This window comes from Stigmatopora nigra, chromosome 12, assembly GCF_051989575.1.
Source record: "Stigmatopora nigra isolate UIUO_SnigA chromosome 12, RoL_Snig_1.1, whole genome shotgun sequence".
NCBI classification, from domain to species: domain Eukaryota; kingdom Metazoa; phylum Chordata; class Actinopteri; order Syngnathiformes; family Syngnathidae; genus Stigmatopora; species Stigmatopora nigra.
In genome coordinates, this window is record NC_135519.1 from 9,958,152 (window position 1) to 9,981,019 (window position 22,868).

The following is a 22,868-nucleotide window of genomic DNA, read 5'->3' on the forward strand; positions in this document are numbered from 1 at the left end:
TTTTTTGTGCTTTGGGCAGAGGGAAAACTATTATGATCTTTTTGAATAATGGCAGCAGGAGGAAAAGGCACGTCGCAAACGATTTAAATTGGTATTAGAGGTGAGGAGGGGAACGGGGGGCTCGGCGCCAGGCGGAGGTGTGATAGCGAGTATGGCGACGGTGGGCTCGCCGCCACCCGGAGGTGTGATAGCGAGTAGGACGGCGGTAGGCTCGGGGGAAGTTTGAGTGACAGTCGGAAGACGGTTTACTCACGCTTTTGAGGGGGAGGCCGCCACGGCGAGATGGTTGCTCTGTTGGTGGCCGCGGTGGGCTCCGTGTCAGGCTCAAATTCAGTTGCCATGGGGTCAGCTAAAACAGAATTGAATGAATGTGGACCGGTTATTGACTAGGAGCAAACTCAAACATATGTTGTGCATTTTGACCCTGTAGCCTTACATTGTTCGCTGTAATATATACTACCAACAAACTACAAACTTTAAACTATAAGGAAACAACCCATTTGTTTGAGGGGACAAGGTTGTACAATTACACCATGATAGCCAGTCTATTGCTATGCAAACACATATCTTTGCATGTCATCTAAATGAAAATGCAAGTAACATATTGTTAAACCAATTTCTCTTTGATATTTCCAAAGAAATTAAAAGTGACCACAATAATCAACAGGTGTTTCCATATTTGCCTTAAAATTATAACACGTTTTGTGGAAAATGATATTTTTGTTTTAGAATACAGAAATATGAAAGATAAGGCAAAATGTATAAACACTGATGTGTCACTCAATACCAGTGACAATTATTAAGTCATGTTTTTAATGTTTTAAAGTGAGAGTGTCACATTACTTACTATTGAAATCACACAAAAAAAAAACGGCTTCTTCACACACTGCGCCTCTTCCCTTCCGTTTAGTTTCATTACTGTGACGACCAACGCTATGGTTTTCTGTGAAGAATAAATTCAGTCGTTTTATCGGAAAAGTGGTTAATGTGTGCTTGTAGGTAATTGCTCCAACACAAACACTTTCAATTTAAGTCTCTATTTTTTTCTGCCTGACCAAGCAGTGAGCTGAGTGGATTGAACACATACAAGACAACGTTTCTGTTGTTTCGATCAAATATTTTACTGACAAATGAAATCCTGCCAAAGATTTGGGTTGTCATTAGACTAAACTGCAGGAAAATATACTGGTGTTATATGGTTATCATGGGATCGAGCTGTCATTATTAAGAAATACATAGAAAAAAAAACCCACCAAGGCTTCATAAAGCAAGAGTTTTTGATCCCAGCCAGCATCCCCCAATGTGCACCAGTAAAAAAAATACTGGTTATATTTTCGAAGGTTATCTACAGGGAATTATGTTATTCAGGACTTAGTTCCTCCTCTGACCCACTTTCAATTTCATATTTCAACGCATCGTAAGATAAACACAACGAGTGTTCTCGACTACCTGCTAATTTTTCAGTGAGTCATACGCCCTCTGGTGGATCCGGACTTTCACTCAAGTCATCAATTATTAACTATGATGAGCCAGTGTTAGAATTTTTTTCAATGCTTATGGATCTGTGTGTCTTGATCATGTAGTTTTTCAATACTCCTTGACAAGATTCTATCATTTAATTAGTTGGTAAAAATGTGTGACGGTGGCACTTGTGTCAATCACTACTTTGCATTATTAACTTTCTAAAGGCTACACTTTTGATAGGGCTCATGTATTACCCTGTATTGGTTGTTTGAAAACAGTAAAGGTCACATGAGATTCTCCACTAGCTTTTGCGGGTGCATGACAGTGTGATAAAAACAACTCAATTGTGGTCAAGAGACTGAGAAAGAGCCTGTTTATGTTTCTGCATGGCTGTTTTGGTTCCGAGCTCTCCTGAGGTTGCATTTGGAACAAAAGCGGGATTTTCCCCCCCTGCAACTTAATTCAGCATGTTCAAATTTCACACTCTTAATTGTACACAGAGATAAACAGGTTCTCCACTATAGAGCCAAGTGCCGATGGGAGATGAAACCAGGGAAGAGGGTGGCGCGTGTTAGGGGGCAGTGGGGGGGGGGGGGGGGGGGGGTGCGCCTCTTGGCTTTGTTGTCCGGTTGTGGTTTTTACACGATGGAGAGCAGTAAATCTCATCTGCTTTTGAAGCCGCGCACTCGGACGGGAAAATGACGATATGTTTTTCAACTGTATTATCTAGCACGCCAAGCCGAAAGAGTGGCAGGCATGGACCAAGAAAAAAGGAAAGGTGGTGGATGCTTGGGGGAATTAGTTGTCACTATATCAATGATGTAGCAATTGCCACAGTCAATATAGCATCATATATTTTTGTATTTTATGAAAAAATGTTGGCAAATGTTTTCTCCAGGCCATTCAGTTTACTGCCACGTCCCCTAAAAAAAAACTCTAATTTTCTGTAGACCAAACATAAGCAGAAAACTTGGGTGTACCACAACACCAACCCATAGCCAGCTGGGATAAGGTATGGCACCCCCGCTAGCCTTTAGATTAAGCGGTCTGGATAATGAATTCACTCTTATCTCTTTGCTTTGTATTTTTGTATTTCTTTATTTCAGAATAAATAATTCAATGCCTATCATTTACTTATTTACTAACCAAGTTCCGCCTCCCAGCTATTTAGTTATTTGGAGTGAGCTGAATATTTAACAAGGCCATTAAGAATATTACATTAAATATATTTCAAAATTGTAAAAAAATATACTTCATAAATATTTGTCGTTAAAATGCAAAAAGGAGTTTTGATTAATATTTGAGTAATCTAAAAAGATATTCAAAATAAATAAGTAAATTGAGTGGATCCAATCAAAGCGGGGCTATTTTTTCTTTCATTAAAAAAAAATAGAATTCCGTTCTATTTTGTGAGTGTATTAAATCTAATTCTAATTGCATAGTGAAAAAGCTGGGGATGTGCATAAAAATAATATAAAGTTTATTGCATATGAATCACATTTATTATGTATTGGTGTATGAACTTGATTATTATACAAGCTAATAATGTTGGGTTTTATCGTAGAAATATTTTATATCTTTTTTTTAGCTTTTAAATATATTTAGCTGAACATGTGACTGCATTACTCACAAATACATGCACACACAGTGGCCAGTTCACAATTAAACTCTAAGCCATGTGTTGTGTGGCAGGAGATGTGACAGAAAATTCCAGGATGTGTCTTTTCGACTCATTTCGTTCTCTTGCAGTGGCCACTTTATTTCTTAGCCTCCCAAATTTTGATGATATCCTATAGAAGAGCTCTGCCATCATTTGAAAAATAACACCAAATTATATTTATTTAGCAGTACAGTGTGTTTACCACAGTTGTTCCCAAAAGGCCCCACACCACTGGGTCACATAAAACCATGGTGATGTACCTCGAATTTCTTAGTGTGTGTAAAAAGGAGAAGATGATTTGATATTTGCAAGAACACATTTAAAATACCACATTGCTAGTCATGTCACCCTGGAACTCATATATCATATATTTGTGCTTAAAATGCAGTAAAAATGCATGACTAGAGAGGCTAAACACATGGTAGGGCTGTGTGCGGGTTTCACCCTCAGGAAGGTGGCAGCGGTTAATTTAGTTGGTCATAACTAATGGCAGCTAATCTTCGGGCTGGAGTCTGCCGAGGATATTGGACAGTGTCGAGGTTAATCGTGGCCCGCCCGGTTTATTCTAGCCAGACAAGAGGAGGAAGAAGAGGAGGAGGAGGAGGAAGCGGAGCAGGAGGGCTTAATTCCAGCGAAGGCAAATGGCATGCTGGTTTTTATCTGGACCCTGATAAGGCGGCGCTAATACACCGAGGAGAATGGATGCTCAAGGGCCAGGTTCTCCTTATCAGCAAACTTTACAACAGGAGCCCTGGACTAACACCCCCTCCTCCCTAATACCCGCGCAGCCCCTCACCACCACCGCCGCCGCCGCGTGCACAATAAGCACCTCATTTCACCTCTCGAGCAGAACTATCACAACACCACCACCTAGCACACATCCTTGCCACTTCACTTTCCTCGCTTCCCGTCAACGCATAATAACACACACCTCGCAGAATTTCACACATACTTTGGGGCTTGTATTATGAGCATGAGGGCTAATTGGAAGATCACTCTAATGCATTCAAGAGATAAAATAATTTGGCTGCGGGCCTGCATGCCGGATCAGAACCAACGTTGTCGGGGGAGCTTCATAAACTTCAGACATTTCCATACTGAGAGAGCATAAGAGAAAGAGAGAGAAATAGAGGAAGCGAGAGGCTAAGCTTAAGAAAGGGAGGAAATTGGCTCAGTGTTTTTTGATTGCATGTTTGTTTTCTAGGAGGGTGGGTGGAATTGGCGCAAAGATGAGCCAGGTTCTGCAAGGGTGGCCTTGGGTGTGTCATTGAGTGAGACACCCACACACGCACCCCCACGAAGCATTCACACGCACACACCGTCCTGCTAAGACAAAAGACATCTGCTTGCTTACACACCGTCTGAGTTGTTTCACATGCTAATCGCTTGTTTGCAATCACAGTCAGAAGGAGGTTGAGGGTGTGTTTGTGTTTGCGTCTGTGTGTGGTGGCGGTGGTCTTGCCATTTACAGCTTGTTGACAATTGGCATGGTTTTGCTTCGTGAGAGTTAGCCCACTCGGATTAAATTAAGTTTTGCAAAGTCCCGCCTAGGGCAACAATTAGTAATATGTACTATAAACAAAAGATTATAATTTATTTAGATCAATTGTCGAACATGTTTTTAGTTGTACAATGATATAGAAATGTTACATGTCTTATGATGAGTACATCTCAAAGAAAGTATAATGTCAAATATGCTGTTTGAATCTTTTTGTTAAACTGAGTCATTCCAAAATAATACTGATAATGTCATTAAAACTTAAATTAACAATTGAATTAAAAGATTGAAGTTTTGGCATTTTCTCAGTAAGTGTGAGTGCCTAAATGTACACACTGTAAATGTAATTCGAAAATGACCAGTTTTAATTCTCCGTTAAATAACCTCAGATCAAATTGTGAAGAAAATGAAATATAATAAATATGATCCAAAAACAGGCACTAATATCCCACCATAGCAGTGATTTTTGGCATGTATGGCACCTGTAAGCACACTGCCGCAACAGGCCATGCAAGCCTGGCGGGCCATATTCCGGATATGTGTTGGAGGTGGCACACGCCCGCGGCCACCCCCCACCAGGTCCCCCGCTAAACGGATAACAAGACACGGCTGCTCAGAAAAGGTGCTTACAGTCGGAACGATTTCATACCTTCACCAAGATGGAGCTCATGAGACTACACTTACACACATAAACAATCATGCTTTAGGGTGGGGCAGACCTCCACTATTGTTGTCTATGATTTGCCGTTAAATCCAATTTAGCGCTGTAGTGAAAATGTGTGTCTTCCCTAAGGCATGTTGCGGCTCAGCCCTCCGTTGATCCGCCTTTCACGTTCCTGTTCTTTTGCCAGGCTAGCGCGCTTTAAACAGTCAGGCCTACAGATTCACTATAAAGTATTTTCGTATAAATCTATAGGTAGTATATTTTGAATAAAGTAGCATCATGTAGTAATACAGAGGGGTTATAGGATTGGGGAGTATCATTAGGTTGGTAACTTTAGTTTTAGGGTTGGTCGTGGAGTACGTTTTACTGCAAATGTATGGAATGATTATAATTTTATTTGTGCTTAGGCAGAAATTCAAATTAAAAATGTTCAATTTTAGGTCAATAACAGGTCAAAGCTTTCATTTGTTAAACTGTCTTGGTGTGTGATAACCTTTTTAGTACTGTTAACTGTTAAATTATTGAAATAAATTGCTCAATCGCTGACTGCAGTGTTGGGAGGCTGAAATACTTGAATGAATTTAAGGTGTTTTGTTTTTATTTTAAATCACATGAGATAATACAACATCTCCTAAAAATAACAAACGGACCAAACAATTTCATTTCTCAAATCTTAAATGATAAAGAAATTGTATTTTTGTATGTTTTTTTAAAATCCTGAAAGCAGGTCAATTTGAGTAATGAATAAGAGTTGATAAACAAAGAAACAGGTCAATAAATATTATGATGTTAACAGACCAGGCGGTAAATTGATAAAAAGGTGAATCTATCCAAAATGCAGACATGCCTTCCATTAACACAGTATTAAATAAATAAATGATTGGCAAGTGTGTGTGTGTGTGTGTGTGTTGGCTGCACCCCCTGGAGCTCTTTGCTAATTGCTCAGGCAGATCTGTAGCGACTCATTTCAGCGGTGGTAAACAAATGCAGCATAGTATTACGTTTAGCATGCTTACTGTGGTGTAAAACGATAAATATGCAAAAAAAAATTGGCTTTCTGACCAGATCATTTCATAATGACGGAATTAAATACAAATATTTATTTGCAGAATTCTGTGTTTTTTAAACGATAATGTATCTTTCTGTTGAATTTTGAATTTTATTCTCCAGTTAAAAACTTCTGTACTTTAAACTCATTTTGTTGGAATAGCCAGGGTATTTTTTTTTATATCCGAGGGGGGGGGGGTGGGGGGGGGGGGGATATGGCAACAAATTACATAAAGAGGAAAAGAAGTTAATTGCATCTTCATTAAAATCAAGTCCTGTGAGGCCAAATATCCAAGTACAGAGTGTGGCCAACGCCTCTCATTCCAGACATAGCAAATCAATAGAGAGCAGGACAATGACAACAAGGCCAAAAGTCTCATTTGTACATTCCCTTCTACCTGTCTCTTTTTCATTCCTCTCACCTGACTTGTCTACTCCTCATCCGCCTGCGCCTCCGCCTCCTCCTCCTCCTCATTGTCGCAGTGAGACAATTGGCAGATGTAACATTTAATTACGCTGCTATCTCCTCGGGCGGAGTTGAGGCAGAGGCGCGCCGTAACGCTACTCGGAGCTAAAAGGAGGCGTTTCATTACAATTGGCAGTCAAGTGATTTATTCGCGCGGCGGTGAGGGAGCGGGGGGAAGGAGGGCCGACACAGGAGCTAATTTCTCGGCGCTCACTGCAAAAAGGTCAAATGCTTTTTAATGACTGTGTTTTCTGATAATACAAAATGGAGAGCGGCAGCGGCTGTTAATAATAAAGTTGCAGATTGGTATCGCGCTGCGATGTTTTAATGGAGTCTCACCACCGAGGACTTTATTCCTATTCTTATTATCCTTATTATTCTTATTATTCTTATTATTCTTATTATTCTTATTATTCTTATTATTCTTATTATTCTTATTATTCTTATTATTCTTATTATTCTTATTATTCTTATTATTCTTATTATTCTTATTATTCTTATTATTCTTATTATTCTTATTATTCTTATTATTCTTATTATTCTTATTATTCTTATTATTCTTATTATTCTTATTATTCTTATTATTCTTATTATTCTTATTATTCTTATTATTTTTATTATTCATGTCACAAGTGAGGGTGGACGATTTGGGTTACTTGCATTATATTGGCAAATGCTATACTGATATTGATGAAATAATGTCTGCAAAGACTGTCTTTTATTTATATTCCCCCCCACACACACACATTTATAGATTAGAAAATTGCATGTATTGTTTTCTTTTCAGTTTTTTTAAAACCAATTTATTTCACTGAGATGCACATGATCTTGGTATTTTCTGTCCCTTAACTGTAATAGAGGTTGAAGTACTAGTTGTTCAATAAAAAGTGTTGCTCCTACTGACAAATGAGAATATACACTATGTCAGTATGTTGCCGTGTAATTAAATAAAATTGACTAAATGGGATTTCTTATTCAATCTAGTCCCTTGCAGCCATTTTAGTTATGCATCAGACGATAAGGCAGTCTTATTGCAATAAGGGGCAATTGCATGTCCAATAACAAGCGCCCTCTTCCCTGACTTGCTTATTATCACATCACGCAGGCAAGCGTGCGACTCTTGGCCATTTGATCATTGTGTTAACTTTTAACCTGTGTTCAATATGCTCTTGTCAGAGCCACTGACCGCTCCCGGCACCATTATCGCGGCGGTCCGTGACCTATTGCAATAGTTCCCTTCACTCACTGCAAGATTGCATTGAAAATCATATTAGCGGAATGTGAGGCTCTGAAGATGGTGCATTGTTATGGAAGGTTTTTAGTCAGTTGTGGCATTTAAAGATGTGTGAAAGTTATTAGGAAATACAACATCATGATTTCATGATGCTCCTAGAGCATTGAGAATGGTATATTTGAGTGCATTTTAAATGGGCAACTGTTTTACTATGATACATAGTTGTTGTTTGTAATGGGATGTAAAAAAATGAAGGTCACAGAAATGGCTTTAAGAGGAAATGGGGAAGTAGATACAGAAACATGATTGAATACACATTACAAATACAGCAAGATTTCATTTGCCATGTGGACACCCCACGTGAAGTGTAGCAAGGGATGCACACAGAATTATGACGAATTGAAAGCTAGCAGGTTAGCCTTGCAACCTTTTACTTCCCCAAGTGCCCTAAAGTGAGTGCACCTACTTATAGGCATCAGTCTCTTTATGGAAGGAAGATAAGAAATACACATACTCACAGAAAGAGATCCTGGAATTTTCAAGCTCAAGGCTCTTCTTATTATTGTCCATTTTTCACAACTGAGATGAAGCCAGCCTATAATTCAGGGGTGGGCAAACTGGTCTTCAAGGTACACAGTGAGTGCATGGCTTTGTTCCAACCCATCCAGTACAGACAGTTTAACCAATGAGGTTTCTGCAGGAAACAAAAATCACCTGACTGCAATCCACTGATTGCAAATGTAAGGCACCAGATTGGTGGAAAAGGTGTCATCTTAATGAGTTGGACTGAAAACCTGCACCCACTGTGGCATTATCACATTATCACTTTATGGAATAGTTGCCCACCACTGCTCTAGCTTAAAGGACGAGGTAAATCCCTGGCCTGTAGTAGGAACATAGCTTAGCACAAGGGTGGCCAAGCCGGTCCTCTAGGGCCACTGTGGGTGCAGGTTTTTGTTCCAACCGATCAAGCACAGATGCTTTGACCAATAAAATTTCTGCAGAAAACAAGAAGCACCTGATTGCAATCCACTGATTGCATTTGTTGGACCTCAGATTGGTGAAATGGTGTCCTCTTTATAGCTTGGAATGAAAACCTGCACCCACTGCGGCCCTTTATGGAATGGTTTGCCCACTCCTGGCTTAACAGAACCTTATTGCCTTTTTGCCTCTTTGGAGCAAAGGCTAGTGGGAGCTTTTAGGACTGATATTAGTGAATGTGTGTGAGAGTGCCCTCTTCCAAACACAGAGTCCATATTTAACTGTACGAGTCTATTTTCAAGTTGGACCCCTGATTAAAATATCATAAGACATCTGTGCTTTTTACTGGACAATTCTTTGATAATAAAAATCCCCAAATAGGGAACCAACATTTAGACAAATGACTTGTGAGAATTAGTACATATGCTAATATTCACTGTGTCATTATTGTTAGGCCAAGCACCAAAAACTATATATTTGTAACAGTATATTTCGATATGTGCTTATGAATGCCTATTTGTAAGTGTACTCATTCTTAGGTGCATGTTAGTCATGCAGTGTAACAAATCGCTGCGCTGGCAACAGAGGAAAGGGACTATTTCAGCCACCTTTGATAAACCGAGACCACCCTCTGGGCCAACCACAAATTAAGTGAACCCATCCACATCTCAGGACCCTAAGCAGTCCCCAAGTTTCGCTGAGACACAGCGACCAATATTTTAGAGTGGAGAACCATCACTTTTGTTTCGTGGAGGGATATCCATTATTTTGTTTACAAAGAATTATTGGTCTAAGGTGATCTCCAATGTTGACATTTGTGGAAGGACATCCATTATTTTGTTTACAAAAAAATGATAGGTCTAAGGTGACCTCGAATGTTGACTCTTTATTGTGAGTGCCGACCTGATTTAATCGTTTCAAAGAAAGTTGATACCTGGGGATGTTTTACATCATAAAAATGCATTAGTTTTGAATATGTGATGTAGTTAATTTATTCTCTTGGACCTAATGTGCTAAAAAGGAAAAGGAATTTGATTCATTTTAAAATACGGATTATGCCAGATTGGAGATAAATGCCACGGTGTGATCTCTGAACAATTCCATTAGGCAGTAAAGGTGGATACAATAATAGGATTTCTGAAATTGTTAAAAAGGCCAATTATGACTACTGATGATAAACTGGAAGGTGGGTAATTTTGTGATGTTACAGTCTCTCTGTTCTAACTACAGCAAAGATTGTCGCTCTTGGTTCGGGTGTGAATATGCTATATAGTCATGTTTAGAGTTGGGTGCAGTTCCCTTTGCATTTAGTTATCCTGTAGGATAAATAAGATAGTTATTCTTTAAAAATACCTTTAGAGGAAAAATTCATAATGGATGAGATTTTATCCAGATTTTTTTTTGGTGTTGGTCTTCTGGTATTCCCACACCTGAGTGAAATAAAGTACATATGTAAAAGTATAAAAAGAGATGAAGAGAAAATGTGAGCTGTGAATTAAGCACCTCACAATTCTATAAAATTTCTTTCATCAAAGATCAAGTAGAATTGTCACATATTCAAATATGAAAATATAACAAAAAAAGTTACTGTGTTCCCATTTTAAACCTCTCCCTCCCAACACACACAAGGGAACTGGCTGTCAAATGAAGATAGTTGCGTAATCCGCTGACACAATGACTTTCCCATTATTATGTTTGGCCTCTAATCCTCGCTTCTCACAAGAGGTCAATCAAACCCAAATTCTTCCGTTGTGGGCCTCCCCGCTATTCTCTCCCCCGCTGTCCATGATTGATACCTTATACAGGCGATGGGTTTCATTTGTATTTCTTGCATGGGCGAATGAAGAGGAAATGTGTCAGAGAGCTGAAATTGAAGGGAAGCAGCGATGTGAGGAGAGCACTCATTATAGTAATTAAAAGACTGTTAAAATATCAATGTCCCCAAGAGGAAAAAAGAGCATGCCTCGCCTTAAAAATGGGGCCACGCACGTAAAAGATAGATGAGTTTCTTTTTGTATCTATGCATATATGGATATAAAACGAGCCTATTCGCTGTAATGCAATTTAAAGTGTTGCATTTCCCCTTTAATGCTGTGTACCACCTGCATTGTAGAAAGGAGACTTGGGAAAATGAGGCAAAAAAAAAACTTGGGCAGGCCGAAATTTGATTTTTATATACCGGTAGTGAATGAAAGAACCTGACATATTTTGCATCAGTAGATGCTTTTTGTATTAATATTAATTTCTCTGACAAAGTGTTTCTTTTATACATTAATCTTGAATTAAACTAGTCTTCAAAACATCCAGATCTTAACAGTGTACTGTTGTGAAACATGCAAAGAGAAGGGAAGTTTGAAATGTAGCTAGAAAACATTGTATTTCCCTATTTTGATTTTTTTTAGCCAAATCCTGAATGTTTCATGAGTTTGAAAATGGTTTATGTTGGTTCACTCAAATAGCGTCTTGTTCACACATCACCTTATTACCCACCATGCTCTCATTACCTTGTTTAATTTGGTGGCTGTGTGACCGGAGCTGATCCGGTATCAGTAGCTTGCAGCTTTGCAAGCGGTCAGAACACAAACACATTTCTTTTAATGAGGCTACAGCACTCACACCATTAATGATGCATTGTTCCTATCATGAACTCCTAGGTTACACCCTGGATGCATTTTCCATCGCCATAATCCTTAATTATTTTCATGCACCCTTAATCTTTCATATGGATTTGGTGTTTTCGCTTCAATATTTAACGGCACAGTTGCGCAGCTTATGTGTGTGAGCGTCGGTGAGGAAATGGAATGGAGCACCTCCTCTTCTAATACAAGCCTCCTCCTGCTCGACTGGGCCTTCGGTGGAGACGCCGTTTTAATTCACGGCAACGCTGACCTCATTCACAATAATCCTCTCTTGCTTAATCACTCGTGCCGCTGAGCTGCAAAACATTTCTTTATACTCGACAGGAAGTCAGACGTGACACTAAAATCGAAAAGAACTAACCTAGGTAATTTCATGCATTTGGAGAGAAAATTCAGGAGTTTTAACTACAGGAAGAGGAAAGGTCTTTCCTTAGGAGGACATTAAGTGTGTTAATTACGAGTCTGCAAGATGACAAGAAGCTGTAAGGATTTCCATGTTTTTGCTCAATTTTCGAGCAAATGTTTTTGTTTTCAATTTGTTAATGCAACAGTGGCCTGTTGGCCATTTCAATTTCTGATCGAAAGTTGACACTGATCGAAAATCACTCTTAGCACAGTGAGGCGTGACGGGGTTTTCAAAAATTACATTCGATTATTGATGCCTTAATGCGCATACAACTAGATTTGACTGGATGTATATCGGTATTAGATTATTGATGTCTTATGCACATATCTTGACCAACATGGGAGATTTTCTTCATAACAGTAAAGCTGGATTGAGATATATATATTTCGAATTTTGATGCTTTGAGACCACTGCAAACTTCAAGAAAATAATCATGCATGTGTTTGTGTCATAGGTGGAGTTGGGGTGTACTTTAATTCGGGCATCACATTCGGGGATCCATAATCCCATCGAGAGATATGAGAGCAAGTGAGATGGGATAACTCTCCTTCAACACCATTAGTGATAATGTGCTGGTCATAATACTGTACTGTATTCCTATTTTAGCGCTTCTGTGTGCATGTATTAACCGGTGCTGGATAATCTGGTTAGTGCTTGATGATTGACCAAGAAGATGAAATGATTAAGAAACTATTTTAGATGGCATGACACTAGCATTTCTTGATGATTACAGTTCTCACCCAATAACTATTTATTTACTCTCTTCTTGCTAAAGACACAAATAATGACCATAATAATTCCATTGTTTAGAAATAGATTCATTCATTAATAATATTATTCACTCAAGTAGTTTTGGTTGTTCTTGTGAAAACTAACTTTGAAGTCCTACTTCTCCGATATTCACGAAGCGATTGCCTCGAAACTTGTTAACCTTGTAGCATGGGGCATTATCTGTTAATCATCTGAGGCCAATTTTCATTTTTGTATCAAGGCTGAATGAATATTTGCAGACATATACTTGCCTGGAGGGTACAAGGGTAGAGCCTTCAGCCTGTCGTTTACTGTACCACACCTGTACTTGTTTTGGAAAAAGAATTGAGCAATAGAAGGGCTGCTTCTCATTCCTCCTACTTCACCTTTTACACCTGTGGAATTGTAAAAGGGAGATTCATCCACCCTTCTTAAAGCAGAATACATTTTCCTCTACTCTCCCTACAGACCATCTACATTCCATTGAGGCGACAGGTGAATACATGATTGTTTCCGAAAAACACCATGGATGGAAGTTATTTGAATTCGTCATCTCTCTCATTAAACTGTACAATTTCTGGATGTCCCATATATGTCTATAGTGACCAATTATAGTTGCTATCATTGGACTATTCAGGAGAGTTTGTTGTATGGCGCTTCAGGGTATCCCAGAAGAGTGCAGTGTCTGCAACAAGTAAAAGCTCTTCTAGATGCATCTTCAGTAGTTGAAGGGCCCTTCTTTTGGGGTCCCCCCTTCGAATTTCTTCGATAAGGAGAGGAGGGTATGTAAAGGCAAGATTGCACAAAAAATGGCACAGGAGTCCTTAGTGCTAATTAGCCACCTAGCATAGGGCCTTTATTATTTGGCTCAAGGCCCTTATGTTGTATGTGTATGCAATGTATGTGTGCAGTAGAGGGAGGAGTGAGGGGGTTGCAATATCCTCCTGGGTAATTGGAAAGCTGCAACTCTGGAGAGAATGTCTAATATTGTAGGAAGTGCTAACAGGACCTTTGTCTGTCATGTTTCCCTTTTCCAGGGAGCCGGTGGGGCCGCTATGGTGGGAAGAGACCCACCATACCTGAGTGGGGACAGCCATGGCGGTAATGAACCTCTTCACATGGCCGCTCAGCCAAAAGGAAAAGAGGTTGATAAAGAAAGGAAGAGGAGGGGTATAGGGGAAAAGGGGGAGTGCAGGCACAGAATAGCAGGTGGGACAAAAGGTCTGGCTTGAGGAGGCGCAAGGAAGAGCCGGTGGTCGCGGGTAGGTTGGGTTGGGGTGGTTATGTTGGGAAGCTTTATTAGTGGTATTCTCCCGGCCCATTTACACCATTTCTTGGCGAGGCAATGGAGCACTTATCACAAGTGTCGCCATCCAGCTCGCCAATAGAAACAAGCACAACTCTATCCGTCAATGTTTACCATGAAGGATATGTCATTTGCAGATCTACCATATGCGGTAGATTAATGGGAGGCGGACCACCCCACCACCACCACTCCACCCAAATCCAATCTCTCCACAGACACTCTCCCCCACCCTGCCCCCCCGACTCTCAGCGGAGTACACCTAACACAAACTGCCTGTTATTCCGGGAGAGGCCAGGTCAGTCCCAGAGAATGGAGACGAGCGTTGAATCGACATACTCAGCGCACGCCGCACATCTTCGCCTTTGTCCACCTCGTCACTAAACTGGGACAAATATTCTTTATGGATGGAAAACAGCCGACAAAGCGCTAGAGGAATCTATTCAGGAATTGGCGCTTGAAGTGTCCTCCAACTGAACAACACTTTCTCTTAATATGCATTTTAGTCTTTTACAAGCAGATAAACGTAGGGTCATTATAAGGTGGTGTTTACACAATGATTTGAGAGAAAAAAAACAAACATTCCGAGTTTACAACAATGAATACTATGCCTTCAGGGACTTGAAAAAATTGGCAACAACACAATGAAAAGATAAGTCATAAGGATGGTGATAGGAAAGGTACATCCCACAAACAAATCAAGGATAAAAAAATGTGTGTGCCCATAAGCCGTACCCTTGATTGAGTCATCATTTTTTTGTTACAAATACGGCGTATATGCGAGAAAATACGGTATCTGAGGCATGATAAGGGAACAAAATACTAGTTTACTTTAGAAAAAGGAAACAATAGAAAAAAAGTATATAAATATATCACTAACTGCAAGCTGCAAATTTGATGATTTCACGAGTCAATGTACCGCGGGAGGCAATGCGGCAGATGAGTCATTTCTAATTCAAAAACTTACATGCGTTTATCTCAACAGGGAATTGGACGCACATCTTTTTTGTGAGGTATCTAGATAGCTATTGACAACTAGTTGAGATTGTAAGTAAGACTCTACAGCAAAGTTCAAGGTAATCACAATACAGTAATGGATACAGATGTAACTTCCATTGAATTGTAAGTCTGAAAATCACAATAATAGTTACCAAAAATAGTGGTTGTTTTAAAATAAAGAGCTACTGGCATCTGAAAAGGGATGGATGATTGGATGAATGAATGAATGGAAAGAAGTGAAGCAGCCATGTCCAACCTGACCCACCAGTTCTCCCCCAAGACAAAAGGCAGAATGGGGGAGAGAGTGATTGTGGAAAGGAACACTGAGGGCCACATAGAGGTAATGAGCGGGAGAGGCCAGACTTCCCAGAAGTTAGCCCTCATTTCCGTTGTGCCTTTTGTGCCCCATTGGCCTCCCTCCGATTGGCCATTGTAGTTGCTAGACGGGCGAGGAGGAGAGGGAATGAGGCGGGAAATGGAAGGGGTAAAAATAAGGGGGTGAGTGAGCTAAGGAAAAAAACTTGAAAACCTGGCATAGGGACCAAATGTTATTTTGGTGCCTTCATCCAACTTCAGTGAGATTCTTTATTGACGGTCTGAGGCACCGTGTTGAGGGGAAGCAAATAATTTCAAATTTGATCGAGGCCACTTCATATGAAGATCGAAATTTTATTTGGGCCACATTTTTCAAGAATATGGTGTTAGCAATTCAGGGGACAGATGATGTCAATTTGTATCCCTGAAAAACAGGTTCTACTTTAGATCATTCTTCCACTCCTATAAACCAATGCAGTAAAATGAGTGTTCAGATAAATAAGTTGGCAGGGGATTCATGCTGTATCTAATTCAATAAACAGAATGTTTCAACTATGTATTAGGTATCATCATGTGTCATATAAAGAGATAAACAACAAGAGAGGATCTTTTTCATTTTTCTAGTACAAGAAAACAAACAAAATCTCACCCAGAATAGATCCTAACCCCCTCATCCCTGCTGTCACCCAAAGGATAGGCCAAAATTATTATTTTGCAAATAATTAATTGAGCAACTGAAAGGCTCTGTTATTGTTATTCTGTCAGATATGTAAAGTTTTCTACCAAAAATGTATTTATTTATTTATTTGTTTTTTAAATTATGTCACTGCATGACCTATGAAATGTTATTTGAAATTTAAAAATGAATAAAACAAAAAGGTGTAAATCCAATTAAAAGTTTTTTTGGGAGAAGGCCTTTTTGTCATTCTGAATTAATTAATATTAATATTGGAATAATAAATAAGGGGATGTTCGCCATTGATTTCCACCATTATCCTTTTGTACAATAACCTTGTGAGCGCATTTGAGTCACATGCAAGAAGTGCGTCATTTTGTACTAGTAGGTGATGAGGAGGCTAGTGGAGTATGTGATTCTCATTATTTTATATGTCATATACAGCAAGGGGGCGGGCACAATGGAACATCTACTGAAATGTCACAACGATTAAGTGGCCATGGAAGTAAAAAAGGTAATTTGATAGCAAATGAAATTGCAGAAAGATCATAGGAGAGATGGAAGTGAGTCACTTGATATATGTAAGTCTTGGGACATGTCTCCTAATGGACTGAAAGGCTCTTGGGGGAGGGATGACAATGACCACCCCACCAAAACAGAACCATCTTTAAACTTCCAGTACATACATTTATTTAATCATTAAGACTACATATGTACTAATAAAGTAATTTTCCTGAAAATACCTTGAGTTTTTCCAAGACATCGCAATAATCATTATACGGTGCTTCTTCTTGAGGAAAAAGACACCCCAATAAACTTCTCCTAGAACAGAGGTGGGCAAACGTGGTCCTTCAGGGCCGTTATGTGTGTAGGTTTCTGTTTCAACTAATGCAGAACAGACAGTTTAATGAATGAGGTTACCACCTGACTGCACTCAAGTGATTCCACTTCTAAGACTTCCAAATAGTAAGAAGGTGTCCTCTTGGTTAGAATAAAAATGAGCCCCGCTGTCCTTTGTAGAATAGTTTGTCCACCCCTGATGCAGAAGAAGAGACTGATGAGTTATTCAACATGACGACTGATCCGCAAAGTGGCCCCGACCAGGAAGAAGACAGGTCGGCGTCTTGTCACAAGCTGACGGACAGCTCTTGACTGACAGCTTGGTGGCAGCCATTATCGCGCAGGGGTGTTCCTGCTACAGTAGAAGCTGTCAGTCGTCCCGTCCGCGCCGTGACAAGAACACTCTTGCCGCAACAGGCTGAGAAGAAAGCATGTCATCTTTGTCCTTTTTTTTCCCTGGCTGCTCTCGGCGACGTCGATAAAAGAGCGGCGTTTGGGAACAATGAGAACGACAGATGAAGAAATAAACGACAGAGGAGAAAGAGGAAGACACAGGCGAGCGTGGCGGCTTCTTTGACATGTGAATTGCATTTCCATTGCCTCCAGAAGACGGGACAGAAAAGAAGATAGTGCTGGATGGAGGGGTGGGAGCTTGGATGTTTATTTTAACTTCACCCTATTTGTCTGACGTAAAAAAAACTCTGAAAATTGCCTGAAAGGAGAAAAAAGTGACACAGAGGAATTCAGTTGCTCACACACATGTAGGGAGGGCGGCAGCCACACATGAGGCCGTGTGACAAATTTGACAGCACATTATAAAGGCTGCCACTCACACATAGCTGATAGCAGATAACTGACACTACCTGCACATAACTCTCCTTCTTATTCCTTGTTGTTCTCATTTTCTATTACAGTTCTTGTCTGTTGGTTGTTCTTGCTACTGGACAGATCCATTCATATTAGTATTAAGGGGGATTATTAAATTCAGTGATTGGCTGGCCACCGATTCAGGGTGGCCTAAGTCAGCTCGGATAGGCTTCAGTGTCCACCATGACATTTTGAGGGTAAACGGTTCAGAAAATGAATAGTATTAAATTCATTCTGTGCATTTGTCACTCCTTCACAGATCTACACTGTCTTCAAGTGTACATTCCAAGTCTTGAACAAAGGTGAAATGTATTGTGTCGCTTGCTACTTCCACTCAGTGCAAAATGTAACATAAAATGTTAGTAAAGTGTCAACAGCAGAATGCATGGGTTACTGCTCTGTCTTAATTGCAAACATTTATTCACTGGCCCACAAGGTACAATGCATAGTTACACATTCACAGTTTAGTGCAAGTTAGACAATCTAAAAGCCCTGCGAGGATAAGTGGCATGAAAAATGAATGAATGAAAATTCTAAAAGGTCTGACATTATAAAATGAGTATCAAATTGCAAATATGTGGTTAAGTGTGTATGAATATAACGTATTGCTCAATCAGGAACACTACATGGTTAAAATGCATGAATATGTAAATTTTATGTATATTGTAACAGTGACTTTTTCTCCTTGAAGTCTTGCAAGTTGTACCCATTGAAACACAATCAAATTTATTGAAGTAGTGGCTGTTCTCACTCACTTGTACAGTTCTTCAAGTAGAATTTTTTTCCGCTGTCTTAAGGTTAGGGCCAAGCATGTCATCTAGCATGGTGGTTTTACACTGAAAGAGTACAATTATAAAGTCAGAACTACCTGTATAATACGACAATCTAGAAAAAAAATAATGTAAAAACTTCAAAATGCAGAAAAGCGCAGGGTTGCAGTGTGATATCATGGGGGCAACGACTTAACTTGTCACATATCTGCACGGGTGTGTATGTGCGTGTGTGTGTGTGTGTGTGTGTGTGTGCATGCTAATGAGCATACACTCAGCCCTCTATAACCTCATTAGAAGCTTTCAGGCCCTGCTGTGCACACATCCACACAAAGTCAAGCTGCTTTGATACTGAACAGTCTAAAGATGTCAATCACCTGTCATCAGCAGCTCAAATTGAGAATCGGTATGCCACACACGCACAAACACACATCCAGGCTGCCAGTGCCCTGCAAGCCCCCACCCACCCACAACTTGTGCACTATTTGAGAGTAATTTCATGTGCCAGCGTGGTGCATAATATACTTTAATGGACAACTAATTCTCTGCCATTACTTCGTCAACATGATTACGGGATCTGCCGCTCGCAATCCTGAGAACTTGGGCGCAGGCTTTTTAAATATACACAAGACATTAATGTGCCTCTATTCAGCTTTACATCAGGGGATGTCAGCCATTTACATAATGCCGCCATTGAGGTCCGTGACAGCCTCCCTGCTACCTCTCTACTCGCTCTATTTTCCGACATGATTTCTCTCCACAAAAGGGCCTCAGAGCGGTGCCTGGTGAATGCTGGCACTCTCCGCTAATATCAAGGCAGGGAGTGAGGTTGAACCACTTGCCAGGATGGAGGGGACGTGAGCTCAAATCAATGGGCAAAGTTACCATTACATTACACCTGAGCTCAGGATAGTGTAGAGATACAAAAGGGATGAGTGCCTAATTTGACCGCTTAAACTACGAGTTCATTAAGCCTGTCAGGAGAGCAGCGCGATGGCTGTCGGAAGGCGGGGTGCCAATGCAAATGTGATTCCCAGGACTTCAAGAGTGGCTAAATTGGGTTACTTGCCTTGTCCCCTATAATAGCAGGAGGTGCAATTTCCTACCATAACGTGCAAACCTCAAACATGAGGTGTATGAGAAAAGTTTGCCAATTGATGTCACTAAAGATATATTTATAAGTCAAATTAAGAAACACAAATTCCCCTTCAAGGGCCAGATTATGAACCAGCACAAGAGCACAAAAGGAGCTAAGTGTTGTGGCATGACCTGGACATTTGACAATTCCAGACTAAGAAAAACCTCTCAATATTTGTATTTACTCAACCTGGCTCCAGATGCTCTCGTCCTATTTTCCCAACCACAACAAATTCATTAAGTGGATATGTTTTGAAAGAGGTGGAATACATCTAATTAAACTATAACCTTGGACAATATTGGAGAAATATTTCATGAGTGACCACGGCAAGGAGCTCCAGGCACGAACGTGTGTTTCGAAAAGAACAAATCTAAAAAAAGCAAAATCTTCAACACAGAAATTGAATTACATACATCTTTTCTTACATGTATCTTATGACTCAGATGTGTTCAGTTTTGTGGTTTAAACAAAAATAAATCAAAAAAAGGATTACAATGTTCTCACTAATGACACTATAGCACAAGTGAATCCTCCACAGTTATACCAATGCTTTTCATGACCTTAACCAATAGGTCTATGGTTCAGATACTGTATTCTTAATCAACAGAAGCAATAATCTTCACTTATCACATTCATTGGAACTTCTGGTCCACTCACCCATACATTTTCTTTACCTCCTGCGAGAGCCATCAACAAAGCTATCTTACAATCATATCCATAATAACAACACATAACAATAAACACAATTGAGCAAAACCAAATGGCTGAACACTAGATTGCCATTAAATGTTTTGACAGGCTTTTATAGCCCTCAACAATTGTTCCTGTTATCATATGTGTAAAGGGTGCACCAGAACACAGGTAACCCAGGAAACACATTGTGGAAGCACAGGAAGTTCAACTGTCTGAAGTGTGATCATAATAAGAGCGGCCCATCCGGATCGCATCGACCTTTGCATGCGCTGTTTGCAGCGTCAAGGTTCCTATTGTCTCTGCACGAAGCGGATGGGGGGTGGGGGTAGTTTCTTCGACATTGGGTAGCCTTTTGATGTTTAACAGCCCCTGCTTACCATTGGCCCACCAGGAGCCAAATACAGGAAGTTGTCTTTCATGTCGCCGGACGGCCAATTTGACAGGTCATGGCGGGTTTACGAGTCTCTCAGGAGTTCACACGGAAACACGAATGCACTTGAAGTGACACTTGCTACTCTCCATAAAAACAACCTAATATTTGGAGCAGCTCTCGTCATGATACAGTGGAAAATGCAACTATATATTCAAAGTAATCTAAAAAGAAAATATAGCATATTTTGGCACTCAAAGGAGCCCAGGACATTTAACAATAGCTTGTTGGGTTGATTTATAGAAAATTATGGGAACTTGTGAACAATCCAATAGACCAAAAAGTGATGTAAGACACATTTTGCCACTGAATTAACAATGACAGAAATTTGATTTGTAGAAAATCACGTCTTTCAGACTTTTCTTAATTTTTGTTGGTATTAATGTAATAAATTGTAAGGATATATGCTTAAGTGAACGAATAATGGTTTGAATTTTTTTTAAGCAGCAGGAGCACGAATTAAACTGGTAGATTATATTACTATAATTATATTTTTGTATAAACATTAACTGAATAAGGTGACTCTAAAGTGAGTAATATACACAGATATTACATTATGCAGGTGTATCTAATATATGGCCGGCTGGGTTAGTGAGTAGTAGGCTCCAGCACCCTCCGCAACCCTTGTGAGGATAAACGGTGGAGAAAATGAATGAATATCTAATATAATATTTCAGGTTTTTCTAGCATTTTGTTGCAGATTGACTAGTATTATCCTTTTCCCACCTATCCACTCTAAAATAATGGCACATGGGGAAAGAGAATCATGAAGGAAGAACACAGGTAAATTATTTCTCATGAGGCTTTCATTAAGGACAGGAAAGATTCTGGAAGTTGTTTTCTGGGATCCACAAAGCTTACTTGACACGAGTGAGTCAGCTCTTTGACCAAAAGTGGAAAAAAACAGCATGAGAATGTCAGAGCCGATGCTGGAGGCTAAGCAGTAATTGCTCTTAATGGAAAGACGTATAATAGCAGGCGAGGAGGAAGGCCATATACCAGTTGAAGAGTGAGAGTACTTTTCTTTAGAAAATGGATGAAAATCTCCAACTGGGATAAAATAAATGTGCACACACATGTAATAGAGCATAGGGTGCGTGTCCAGACGTTCAAAGCGTGTGTGTGTGTGAGGTACACGAAAAGGTCCAGTTGATAGCTGTAGTCCTTTTGTGTGATAGAGAATTACAATAAATTATAAATATATATATATACATATTATTATTTTTCATCTTTCTAATCTTCATAGAGCATCACTTTCATTACTTTTATGTCGCGCCAAATCAAAATAATTTCCTGATTTGAATATCCAATCAGGTCTCGCTCTGATTGGCTAGCCACCGATTCAGGGTGTCCCCCGCCATTGGCCCAAAGTCAGCTGAGATAGGCTCCAGCACCCCCGCTACCCTTGTGAGGATAATTGGTTCAGAAGATGACAGAATGAATGAATAAATAAAAAGCAACCATACATAGATTTATGATGCGGAAAATGTTTTCTCAACTCACCCTGAAAAGTTTATGTGAAATATGTTTACATTCTTCCCTTCTGTGACAATTACATCGCTTGTCAATTCTAAAGATGTTGCGCCTTTGTACAGCATAGCAATATTGTTTTTTTTTGTTTGCCTTTATGCATAGTGTGAAGTGATGACAGCTGGATGTTATTTGTGAAGGGCGACATTTCCATGAATAGTTGAGTAGTGCCATTATCAAGGTGATGCAGATGTGAGCGGTAATAAGAAGATGATATTGCTATTTCCGCCTTGTCCTGTCAGATTTGATTTACATTTCCAAGCGGTGGAATCCCAAACGGGCATTATCAGCCACATACTGAATCAGAAAATCTAAATAAATAAAAGATGCAGATTTCCAAACACGAGCAACATCTTCAATACGGAACACAACTTGCCGCAAAATTTCGTACATTCTTTACTTTTAAGTAGAAGCACATAGCCAACTTAAATACAGTAAGATTGAAGTGCAAATACCTGAATCATGTTACTTGTCACCGCTGCAAAACACATACAGTAC

General features: G+C 39.8%; 1 protein-coding gene across 11 annotated transcripts in view; it reads right to left on the minus strand.

Moving 5' to 3' along the window:
* The window catches only part of camkmt (calmodulin-lysine N-methyltransferase), a 115,030-nt gene that overhangs the window by 24,749 nt on the left and 67,413 nt on the right, over positions 1-22,868 (minus strand). For 2 of the 11 annotated variants that reach the window (XR_013328078.1, XR_013328074.1), the window contains 4 exons: positions 18,565-18,645; positions 10,368-10,444; positions 8,552-8,727; positions 254-349 (listed from right to left, as the gene is read on the minus strand). The gene's annotated coding sequence lies outside the window, so the exon portion shown is untranslated. Of the gene's footprint in view, positions 1-253; positions 350-8,547; positions 8,728-10,367; positions 10,445-12,449; positions 13,205-16,926; positions 18,646-22,868 lie in introns of those variants that run through there. The other 9 variants (XR_013328077.1, XR_013328073.1, XR_013328079.1 and 6 more) reach the window with 7 other exon arrangements.